This window comes from Leptinotarsa decemlineata, unplaced genomic scaffold (assembly GCF_025532065.1).
Source record: "Leptinotarsa decemlineata unplaced genomic scaffold, Ldec_3_MD MMD2_tig00004307_RagTag_RagTag, whole genome shotgun sequence".
In the NCBI taxonomy this organism is placed as follows: Eukaryota; Metazoa; Arthropoda; class Insecta; order Coleoptera; family Chrysomelidae; genus Leptinotarsa; species Leptinotarsa decemlineata.
The window spans coordinates 2203928-2217115 of NW_027412606.1; the positions used below are offsets into that span (position 1 = coordinate 2203928).

A 13188-nucleotide genomic window follows, 5' to 3' on the forward strand; every position below is an offset into this window, starting at 1 on the left:
ATTTATATCCTTATCCAGGAAGCCCTCAAGTTCCAGTGAATGCAACATGGTTTCAGCAGGATGGAGCACCACCACATTACATTAAGTTAATGTCCGGCAATACCTCGATACCACATTTTCCACTCGGTGGATAAGGGGCGAGGATCGATTGAATGGCCAGCGCGATCACCTGATCTTCCATCATTAGATTACTTTTTATGGGGATATGTAAAAATCAATGTGAACAAAACTGAACCTTCAGATTTGAACGACTTAAAAAAACGAATAACATCTACTTTAACATTCATATTTCTTTTTCGTATTCTACATTTCATCACGTTTTGCATTACATTTCAGTTTTTGAGTGTATTTTGCAATAAACTTGAAAGCGATAACATATTCGAATAGAGAATGAAGGGACCTTTCAAACGATATATCATAAACCTATAATTCCCATTTAAAAATTGGGAGTTGTACCTGTTATTCGAAGGGGGTTAAAAGTAGGGTTGGCATTTTCACGTTGAAGAATGTCAAATCATAATTTGCATTAGACGTGTTTCGGGATTTTTCTTAAATATGTACAGTAACCGAAACAATCAATTTATTCCATTTGGCTTTCATACACTTTATAGGCAATTCACTTACCAACAACATTGAAATTACCAAGAACATTCAAAAATCATTAGATGCAAACAATCAATGTGGAAGCATTCCAAAAAATTGAATCCCTCCAATATTTTGCTAGAAATTGCTAGAATGTTTCTGTTAGCATCTATGTTATGTTCGAATTTCAAGATTCAATACAAATGAAAATTAAAATAATCGAATGGTTCTACAAAGAAACATAGTAAAGAAATATGTCCTATTGATTTGTTATTCTACGCGAATGCCGAAAAAATAGTGTACGCAACACGTCCGAAAATTGTTTTTTTGAAATTGTCTAATAGTTATTTATGTATCAAGGGAATTAGGAGGGTCTTAATTACCAATGGCAAAGTTTGCGTCCCGGGGGCTCTGGCCCGAGGGACAGCAATTGCCTGAGGTTATTAAGGCTCATTAATTCCCGTGGTACATAGATAATTTTATTTCTAACCGATTTCAATAAAATTTTGTTCATTTTTGAATCGGAAAAATGTACCAATTCATTACCTTCCCGGTATATTTGAATCAAGTACCGTTGATTATAGTAAAGTTTTCTTGTTGCTAGGTTGTTGCTATGTTACTTGTTTATAAACGGGACTTTGTTATCAAGCTGTGTTTGCGGTGAAAACGTGTTTTCTACCACAAATATAATGGAGGATATTTTGAAAAAAGCTGAACAAGCAAGAGAATCATTAATTCCATCGAAAAGTGAAGCCGTATACCAAAAAGAATACAAGATATATCTGGACTGGCTGACACGGGAAAATGTTATGCCAAAAGATGTCACTGAAACTGTATTTCTGGCATATTTTCAAGAACTGGTAAGGAATTTTCTATGTTTTTCGGTAGATTTGGTAGTAATTGTGTTTATTCGTTTCAGTCAGAAACGTATAGTCCGAATTCTTTATGGACTAAATGGTCAATGCTAAAATCGATGGTGACTATACATGAGAAACGAGATATCACCAAGTTCAATGAACTACAGGCTTTTTTGAAACGGAAGAGTAAGAATTATAAGCCGAAAAAGTCTGCTGTTTTATCTCCTAAAGATGTTATCAGATTCCTAAAGGACGCTCCTAATTATATTCATTTATTGCATAAGGTAATTTTTTTCTTATTTTCCTTTTTGTGTGTATTTATTTCCTTTTTTTTGTTATAGATTGTTTTGATTATGGGTTATTTTGGAGGATGCAGAAGTCAGGAACTTTTGAATATGAAGATATCGGATATAGAGGACCGGGATTCCGTTATGGTAGTGAACGTACCGGAAAGTAAAACTGGTGTTTCGAAGAAATTTACAGTTGTGGATGAAAAAGAGTTCTCCGCTTTGCCTTTATTAAGACTTTATATGTCTTTGCGTCCTGAAGGCATTGAACGATTTTTTTTGAGCTTCCGACAAAATAAATATACATCTCAGCCAATTGGAAAAAACATGTTTGGGAAAATCCCCAGCAAAATCGCAATGTATTTAGGATTGCCAAACTCATCTTCCTATACGGGACATTGCCTTCGTCGCACTTCTGCTACTGCTCTAGCCAATGCAGGAGCAACTATGACTAACTTAAAAAGACACGGAGGTTGGAAAAGTTCCACGGTGGCGGAGGGGTATTTGGAGGATAGCATCGAATTGAGAAATAAAACGGCGCGTATGTTGTCTACTTTGTCATCAGAAGAGGCAGGTACCTCGACAGTAGTGAACAGAAGCTCCAGCCATACAAAAGAAGAAATTGTTTCCAGTGGCGGAAGTAATTTTCAGGGAACATTTCAAAATTGTACATTTATTATTTGTAATGACGTGAATAAATAAAATATGGTTCAGTTTTCATTTCTATTTATTTTTACTTGTGAAAGGTAGAGGGAATTATAAAATCTATAATGTCCTAAGGGAGTTATGACCCTCTTTATTGATAGCGTAACTATGACGATATAAGCTTATAATATCCCGGTCAGAAATAAACTCTTATAATATTTTATTCTCTGCGAGCAAAAATTTACTCTGTTCACAATTTAATTTTTAATCCAAGGGCCAAATTGTCAAGAGAATTTTTATCTCCACTTTTTAAAATTAACTCGTATTAAAGAAAGATAAGTCAGTTCAGGTCCTCTGACTTGTAAATCAAAATTGCACTAGTAATATATAATATATTACTGCGTAAGCAATAATCAAGTAAAATAGGTTATTTTTCTTCAAGAGTTAGTAATATTAGCGCCTTCACCAAATAAGTGAAGGCGACCTACTGCACCATTACAAATTCAATAAAAAATTATGAACCTGCGTGGTTACTTTACAGAAATGTCTCCACCTGCAAATAACCAAGTCACTCATTTCGATGGAAAATTCTCAAACCACATAGTTTCGAATCTTCTCGTTTATGCACATCCAGAAGATTTTCCTCGTGAAACCGATGTTCCGTCTTAGTTCCAAAGGCTCAATACCCACACAATTGCGTCATGCCGTACGATTCTATGACAATATTGTAGCAAGATAATGACGCCCACCACTTAAACCGTAGGATATAGAACGTCGAGTGTAATTCGGTTGGGAAGTGGAATGGAATAAAACGATGAGGTAATTGATGAAATGAAATGGGAAATTATTTCGGAATTCAACCGTATTTGGACGATATTCGCGAATAATTCTAAACTTTTTTTATTCAACGTCATTTTTTTTTCTCAGAGACGATCGACAGTGCGATGAAATGAGATATGCCATTTTTTATTTATTATAAATTTATCTACAGAAAGGTCTGTTGCTTTTTGTCGTCATATACCAGTTTCCTGGACAAATTTAGAACTGGTGGCCCCTAAAAAGGTATCCAGGAAGGATTGTTCTGCGGTAAAGAATGTAGTGGATTTAGAGAAAATCAAATGGGCTATAAACTCATTCCAAGTATACACAAATCGCCAGGAACACATGAGATTTACCCTGTAATGTGGAACTTCTACTTGAAAAATTGTTTGACAAGTTTGACTCTGGAATACATGTTGTTTAGGCAAGGTTGACTCCGGAATACATGACAAAACATGGTGAGTCACATTTATTCGGAGGCCTGGAAAAATTGGAAAGGATGTCCCATGTCATTTGAATAAAGTACACTGGAAAAACTATTTGAAAGGTACATTAGCGATATTAAACTGGCTATCAGACTACAGCATCGAGACCAATATGCATGAATGTAAGGTATGTCAACGGAAACGGCTGTATGCCAGGTCACGCCATATAGTAGGGTCAGTGCTGTCTCGATATATCAACTGAATTTCCTCATTTCGAACGATATTTGTTTCAAGGAGGCGAAAAATTTCACGACGAATATCGTCTTCTTTGTTAAGTTGATTTTGAAACGTGAAGTTAGTCTTCTGAAAACCTTTCTCCTTCACCAGAGGAAAAAGAAACGTCTTCTTTCATGATTGAGAAGGATATCAGCTTGTATCTGCCTGAGGGTGGGGAACGAGTCGTTCTGATAAATTCGGCCTATCCCATTTCCCATAACGGCTACAATATACCCGGAGGCACTAATGATGTCTCATCAATACCAGAGATTCCGCGTTGTATCAGTGGATATACGCCGCATCAATGCTGGACAAGCAAATGGCTGATTCATGGATGAGCCAAGGTCATCATGGTTCTTAAAAAGACCCCAAACATTGGCTTATCCTTATGAAATTGTAGGATTGATATCTGCAGCTTCATAAGGGTTGTTTGCTGAACGAGTACCCAACAAGAGTTCTGTTCACCACGGTCAGTGTCAAAAACCAAGTTGAGCTCATCGACCTCTTAGGTACCTTCTTGAGAAAAATCTAATAGCCCCGCTTTTTCGGAGTCTTGGACTATTCACGGGAGGAGATCCAAACTGCTGAGACTATACAGGCTTCAGTCAGAACCATTATGTTACGTTGGTACGAAATCTACGACATTCCAGTTGTAGTAGAATGTGTAACCAGAAAGGTATGATTTGGTATGCAAACTTCCATGAAGGTGCATTACTTTTCGTGTCTTCATGTTGAGTTGGTACAGCTCCACTATTCAAAAAATTAGAGCAAAATAAGAGGGTTGGGTATATTTGCAGAAGAAAGTTTGTTGCTCCCCGAGCTCATTATAGTCATTACTTCTTGGTTGCGGCGTTGTTCTATTCAGAGGTGAGTATTCGTCTATCCTAGGTTTGTTCTGGTTCTACGAAATTCAGGTTTTAGGACGTCAGGATCATGCGGAGGTGATATAGAGCGTTCTGGTTCATTGAGAATAATTTCGGATTGATGAATCCCCTGTTCTAGTATCGACTGCGAAATGATCCTAAACTGTCTTGGACCGTCCCGAATCATTCTTGGTCTCGAGGCTGAGCTGTGGAGAACTGTTCCCGTTGCTCATGCGCATTTATGTGGAAATTTGTTTGGGTTATTTTCTAGGATGTTTTTTCATTTATTTGATTTGAATAATTGATGATTGAGGTTAGATAACATAAGGATACGCTGCATAACAAAATGGACATGATCAACATTATTTTCTCATCTTCATCTCTTCATATATACGATAGATGGCACAGTGGTCTCCTCAAAATGCGTTCTGGGTCAACCAAGTGCCCGAGACTATTTCGTACTGTTTGAGATGGGGCAGGATTCTTCCTTCTACGAGCTGCTCCTTCCCATAACCCCCGCTTCACTCTCTTTCGAATTAGAAATCGAGCTTAATATCCCCCTCGGTATCAATTTGTATCCCAGCGATAACGGCATCGATTTCAGCTTGATATTTGTTTACATGCTGCAATCTTGTTAATGGTACAGCAACTAATTATTGCCGACTAACAACGGTTATTCTGGCGGCGCTTGTATTGCTAGTGAATGGGCAAATATGTCGACGTAAGTGACTCGAGGCGGGGAAAATTGCGTTATAATAATTATCTTTCTGCGTGGGTGATAAATTATATCTCTGGATAATGATTGCATGTAGAATATCAATAAAACAGCTTTTAGACAGGGCCCAGCTTGACTGAAGTTGCCTGGAGTTGACTGGAGTTTCCTCCGACACGTGAATGGAAAATTATATTAGGTTGGTTCAGAAGTTTTGTAACTCCATATCTCAATGAATATTCATTCTACTATGTCGTGGTATATACTGATCAACAGAGAATGTTGTACTCTATACATTGATGCTGTTTATTTTTTCAAAATCTTAATTTTTTGTCTCTTTTTAGCTTATTAACATGTGATTTTTGGACAATTTTTAAACGTAATCAAACTTAACCAATGCGCTGTCGAAACAGCTGCTAAATCTGGCATTTGGCAATATTAAGTGTTGATGATCGCATTGTATAACGAAGATTTTAGCCTCGAAGATGAGCCCCAAAGTGGTCGACCTACCCATCACAAACGATGCATGGGATGGCGGAAGAACTGGGCATTAGCTTCTATGCGGTTTTTTATGGTTAAAACGTAATGAAAAGATCAAAAACCTCGAAAAGTGAGTGTCCCACGATTTGAACGATCAACAAAAATTGTCACGTGTCGAGGTCTCTTCCTATTTGCTCTTGCGCAACCAAAACGATTATTTTTTTGATCGGATCTTCACGTGTGATTAAAAGTAGATATACTACGACAACAGAATACGTTCAGGACAATGGTTGGATACCAATGAACCACTCAGGCTGAAAGGATTCGAGAAGATATTGGACGGACACATCAGGAGGATGGCATTAATTGCATCCCGCCTGAATAACCACCCGTATGCTTATCAACCCGCCAAATCGACAGATTTAGCATTAAACAACCTTGTAGAGAACATTTCCCAATTCATCCACAACAAGGATATTGCGGTTGCTACATTTCACGATATTGAAGGAGCATTTGACAATGCACTACCTAAATCTATAGGATCATCTCTCGCTAGGAAATAATAATAATATAATAATGACTTTATTCATAAAAAAGAATAATTATAATCATACAAACAAATAATAGCTATGTTGAATAAAGTAAAATGGCAATAAGTGCAGAAGCACTTGTTTCCCCTAAAAAAGAAAACTTAACACATACACACACAAATACATACAGACACTTTTTTTAAAATAATGTTAGGGCTATAAAATGACCAAATTGTAAACCTAGAAGGTGAACGATCAGAAGGGTGATATTTTTCATTTCATAATAGGTACTGTTGTAAAAAAATTCAAAAAATAATAACGCGCATTATACATTATATTATGAAACTGCTTTATACTTGAATGAATTGATGTTAATGATGTACATGCAAACATATGCATCATATGGGTTCAGGTATATTACAAACATAACACACGAATTTCAAATATTTTTTTTGTCAACAAGTTCAGCAAAAAAAATTCTTGGTTGAGATAATATGAATAATCTTAATTTTTTCTTGAACAAATGAATAATTGTGACACTGCGCATTTCGTCGGGAATAGTATTGAACAGCTTAGGAGCAAGGTAATTGTATGAATGCTGGAAAATTGATTTTTGCGTTTGAGGAATAACGTGGTTATTTTTTTACGGGTGTTGTATAAGTGAGTCGGAAGAGTGAAACATCTGTTCTTGTAATAAGCTATGACAATATATAGTAAAACAGTTGGCGGATATCGAAAACTTTAGCTTCGGAATACAATGATTCTGTTGAATAATGTGGTGGTTTTGATAGCATCAATTTCAGGAACCTGTTTTGGAGCACCTCAAGTGGACGAAGGTGTATATGGAATGTTCCACCCCAGCAAGCGATTCCATAGCTCAGATGACTCGCCACGAGTGCGTGATATAGAATTTTGAGATCAGAGTATGTCAGTATTTTCAACAAATATTTGAATTTGTATAGTATACAACGTAACTTATTACAGATATATTGAATATGTTCCTTCCACTTGAGATGTGAGTTAATTATCACACCTAGATATTTCACTTTTGATTCGGGAAATATTACATGTTGTCCAATCTTCAATTGTGAAAAAAAAAGGATTACTGAAATTATTGCAACTGAAAGGTAGATAATGAGTTTTATCGAAATTTACTGTCAACAATCGATGTTCAAGCCAATTTTTTATTGATCCGAGATCAGTTTCAACAATACTTTTCAGTTCCTCCCAGCCATTCGCCTTGTAGAAAATAGCCGTATCGTCTGCAAAACCTAATATTTTACCTTTACTTTCGATAGAGTACAGTCCATTCACATATATGTTGAAAAGGATTGGTCCTAAAACCGTGCCTTGGGGAACCCCAATAACAGTTTTTCGCGTGTCACTCAACACGTCATCAATTCTCACACATTGGAATCTATCAGTGAGGTAACTTCTGAACAAATTCAAAGTTTTGCCTCTTATACCAATATCCTCCAAGGATTTCAATAGAAGGTCATAGTCAACTGTGTCGAATGCCTTCGACAAGTCGATGAATACGCATAGGCATGGTTTATTTTCATTAAGAGCTGATGATATATCTGTGATGAGAGCTATGATTGCGTCCTGAGTGGATACTTTTTCGCGAAACCCAAACTGACGATTAGATATTATGTTATATTTCTAGACGTACGATGTTAACCTTTTTTAAAGGATTTTTTCAAAAACTTTGTTCAGGTGTGTAGTAAGGGAAATGGGTCTGTAATTTGTAACCACTGTCTCATCGCCGTTCTTGAATAAAGGAATAACTATTGTTTTTTTTAGTGCTGTTGGCCAGAAACCTGTATCCATACACATATTGAAAATGAATGCCAAAGGCTCCTCGATATACAAGGAAATGGATTTCAACGTTTCAGAACAGATACCGTCAATTCCAGTGGATTTTTTTGGCTTTAGATCTTTGATAATCTCTTTGATCTCATTTCTGTTGGTAGGAAGAAGAACAAAAGAATTTGGTACAGTTTAAGGGAAATATAGGAAATTTGGGTTTTTTATCTTATCTGCCATTTTTTTTCCTAAGGTGGAATATATAAAGTTGAATTCGTTGGCGATTGCATGTTTATCTGTTACAGTACCATCCTCTTCAGTTTTTATTTGAGTAATGGGGCGTTTCGTTTTATGTGTGTTACTTACTTCTTTTACAACTTCCCATAAGCTGTCGAGTCTGTCGAGTTCATTTTAATTTTTTTCTGATAATAGTCATACTTTGCTCTTCTTATTAAATTTGTTAGTTTATTCTGATATACTCTAAGATCATTCCTCAACTGCATATTCATCGGATTCGAACGTACGCGTTTGAAAAGTTCATTTTTTGTATTAACCGATTTCACTAAACCATTTGTAATCCGTGGCGCTATCTTTGTGTTTTTTCTTTTAGGTCTTATTCGAACTGTACATAGCTCTATGGCATTATTGATGATATTGAGGAAACTATTCATAGCATAATCTGCTGAGGGTGCATTAAAGACAACCTCCCATGATATGTTTTCCATATTTTTTCTTAACTCGGATTGTTTAATGTGCGTCATCGTCTTTTGGGTGATTTTTTTATTGCATTGAGGAGTATCAAATATCATTTGAATCGCAGTTGGAAAGTGAAAAAGGAAAGGTATAGAATCGACCATAACTGGCTGAACTATCCTATGCTGTTAAACAGAACTGCAACTAAGACACTTCAAGGCGAGGCCATTCGGTTCAGGGTCACCAGGGGCTGCCCTCAAGGTGGGGTACCATCTCCCCTTCTGTGGTCACTCCTGATGGATAGTCTGCTTGATGCCCTCGACAAAAGAAAAGTAGATCTGCAAGCTTATGCAGATGACTTGGCATCTTGGCAAGGTCCATGTCGAAAAGGGTAGCTTGTAATATCCTCAAAGGCACGATGGACGTTTTTAAAGTTGGTGCCTGAAGAAGCAGATGTCTGTCAACCCCAGCAAAACTGTGATAATCCCCTTCACCAGGAGGATAAAATGACGATCTAACGCCACTTTCCCTCAATGGTAAGGTCATTCCATTTGGAAGAGAGGTGAAATAAGTAAGTAACATCATTCTGGAAATGACCTCTGGCTTTATGCTCTCCTCGATAGGAAGACTTATCAGATTGTCTCTGTTCTGGATTCCTGGCTGTACTGGACTGGAAGGCAATGAGGCTGCTGACTCCCTTGCAAAGCAGGTACTGCAAGCAGCTTCATTGGACCAGAACTTGCCATTGGCATCGCTTTAGGCTTTGCTAAACAAATATTGAACACCTGGATGGCAGAATCTTCCAGGATTGGCTTACTCCAAGGCGTTTATTCACCCTTCGAAGCTTGATACCACCAATTAGCTGTTGGACTACACTAGGGATGAACTATTATGTCTAACAGGACTTCTTACAGGTCACTGTCATTTGAACCATCATATGCAGGGACTCTGACTGTCGAAAGACAGTGTTAGTAACCTCTGTTTGGAAAATGATGAAATCGCAGAGCACATACTTTGTGCATGCCCCGCTGGGGACTGAGACTCCGGCAGAGCCGTATTCTTACCGTCTGACCTGAAAGACCACTCACTATAAAACTAATCGGCTTCGTTAAGAAGCTGGGTTTATTTTGTTGAGTGTGAATAGGTGTGATCCACAATGAACCCTTGCGGGTTGCGGTGGAGATCGAATAGACCCACTCACTTTGGAACTAACATAACCTAACTTAGCTCCTATTCGGTTTTTAATGGTTTAAAACGTATTGGAAAGACCAAAAAGCTCCAAAAGTGGGGGCCCATGATTTGAACGATCGATAGAAATTGTCACGTTTCGAGGTTTATTCCTCTTTGCTTTTGCGCAACCAAAACGATCATTTTTTGGATCGGATCGAGTTAAAAGTGGATACTCTACAACAATAGAATATGTCCTGGACAGTGGTTGGATACCAATGAACAACCCAGGCATTTCACAAAGGCCAAAACCAATCAAAAAAGACTATGATTATCGCGGCTGATTTGATTTCCTATAACTTTCTGCAACCGGGCCGAACTAATTGTCAATTATCTTTCTGTTTGATATAAAAGGCTGTAGTGTAGCTGATTCATCGTTCGTTTTGTAATAGTGAATTCAAAGGGCAGCAAAGTTCATTTTTCACATAATTTCCATGGTTGTGTACAAAGTAAATAGGTATGTGAGTGAGAAGAGATAACGACATAAGTGGCGATATACGTAGTAATATAATCCAGTACATTGTTTCCTCATTTATTAATATTTTTTATGATCTTAATATGACGTTGTTCATAATAATAAAAATTTTCATCATATTTTTACGTACTTCACGAAACGTAAATATGATTTGAGGGTATTTTATACAACGATAGTTGGGACTTATCGCTTTAAAAGGAACATATTATGGAAAGTCAATATTATGCATACAGAAAAAAGTCTACCAAGGATTGACGATTTAAAAAAAAAGTATTGAGTGTTGAATCAATTATGCTTGAGAGATTTTTCCTTTGAAATAAAACTTGTTTCTGAAGACGAACTAGAGAAATAATCCTTGTTTCTATTTCATTAGTCCACCCCGTATGATTATTCCAGTGTTCTATCACATTACATGCCAGCATCAAACATAATATGACTATAATATAATTTCAATTTCCATTTCATTTATGTCGTTCTCGAATATTGTGTGCATTAACAACCATTAAGGGATTCTCAAGCGAAACGTATCTCATTAATAACCACTCCGTCCTCTTGTGGGAGCTTCTCGTATTGATTTGTCATTATCTTCTTACAATCAGGTCTCTGGCAAGTACATCAAGTTGATGAGTTCGTGAGATAGGCGGGAAAGGGAGAAAACATCCTCTTCAAGAAAGTTGCTTACGTATCTGTACGTGGCAGTTTCATTCGGAATTTTCCGCAATATGCATCCATCAACAAAATTAGGAGTACTCGTTGTCTTGCCCTTTCTTGAGAGTTACTCTGTTATTATAAGGGTTGATTATTCTTACTGGAATGTTCTGATTGTTACCATTTACGAGGGATCTGGCCACGAAAATTCCTGCTTCAGAGCCGTCGGATGGCTCTATCAATGCTGTGCCCAAGCCGCCATGTCCAACAATTTCCGCTTGAATAATTTTCTTGGTGTTGGGAGAGATTCTGGAATCTTCCAGTATAACCACCTTGGCACTGTCTTAAGGTTGAGAGGGCACATTGAGTGGAATTTTCTCGTTTCCGACTTTCAACAGTATGTTTCTTATGTCCACCATGAATCCGTAGGAGGACATGATGTCTAGCCCTAAAGTGAACTCGTCGACGATGTTGGCCACTAATAGCAGTTCAATTTAATTCAATTCAAATATACTTTATTGTCTGAAGAATAAATTCCTATTGACAGAGCCTTGTGAGAAATATAAATAACATATACCGGGTGTCCCACATTTTATGTGAAAGGCAATATCTGGTTTGTTGAAGGAGATACACAAAAATGTTTCATACAAAAGTTTTAGGAGTTCATAAGAGCTATATTTTGATATAATTTTTAAATATACAGGGTGTTTGGTGTAGGTGCTTCAGACCAAAATTCCATTTTTTAAAATAGAACGCCCTATATATCATTACATTTTCAGATGCTACCTTAAATTCTGATATCATTTCATGTTTGGTTTTTGAAATTCGGTTACGGCGTTGTTGAGTTATTGCTTAAAATGTAAAGTCTTGAGAACGACTATTATTTTTAAAAATATCTCGTACAATTATTCTCTCTGCATCAGATCACATGAAAAAGTCAAAATTTTGGGTGTTCGAAGTAATGGTTTCAATTTTGAGTTGTGGAATTCAGTCAGGAATCATTTTGAATATGAAACAATTGCGAAATTGAAAGAGGTGTATTCGAAAACAAATCTTTAATTAATAACAATGTAAATAATATAACTTAATAAATCATTTCATAAGAATGGTAGGTACCTAGAAATAAGTCATAAAAATTGTTCAAAGTGATGCCTATTAGATATTATACAGGCTTCGAAACGTCGAATCACTTCTCTCGTACAAGTCGCTCTTATAATATCAGGCGTAATATCACTGCACGCTAGTCGAATTTTCATTTTCAGATCATCCACATTCGAAGGGAGAGTAGTGAAAACAATATCTTTTAAATAACCCCATAGGAAAAAATCAAGCGGTGATAAATCTGGGGAACGAGCCGGCCACCGATTTGGACCCTTATTACCAATTCATCTATTAGGGTACGTTCTATCCAGATATTCAGTAACAACCTGTGAATTGTGAGGAGGAGCACCATCTTGTTGCCACCAAATTCCTTGTCGTTCTGCTATGGGAATATCTTCCATCAACTGGATCAAATCATTTTCTAGAAAATGTAAATATCGCAATCCATTGAGATTTTCATTGAAAAAGTGAGGTCCTATGATGGGCCATTGAACAATCCACACCATACATTAATACCCCAAGTAGTTTGAAAATTACTTTCGCGGACCCAGTGGGGATTTTCTTGAGACCAATAGTGACTGTTATGTCGATTCACAACTCCATTATTGTGGAATCGCGATTCATCGCTCCACAAAATTTGACTGAATATGTTAGGACTTTCATGTAATATTACCTGAATACAAGCAATGAATTCAAGTCGTCGTTCAAAGTCCGTGGGTTTCAAACCTTGTACCAACTGAATTTTGAATGGGTGGTATCTAT

General features: G+C 36.9%; 1 protein-coding gene across 3 annotated transcripts in view; it reads right to left on the reverse strand.

Annotated features, from left to right (window-relative positions):
* Nucleotides 1-13188, reverse strand: part of Pde11 (Phosphodiesterase 11) — a 140235-nt gene that overhangs the window by 23991 nt on the left and 103056 nt on the right. The gene's annotated exons all lie outside the window — the stretch shown is intronic.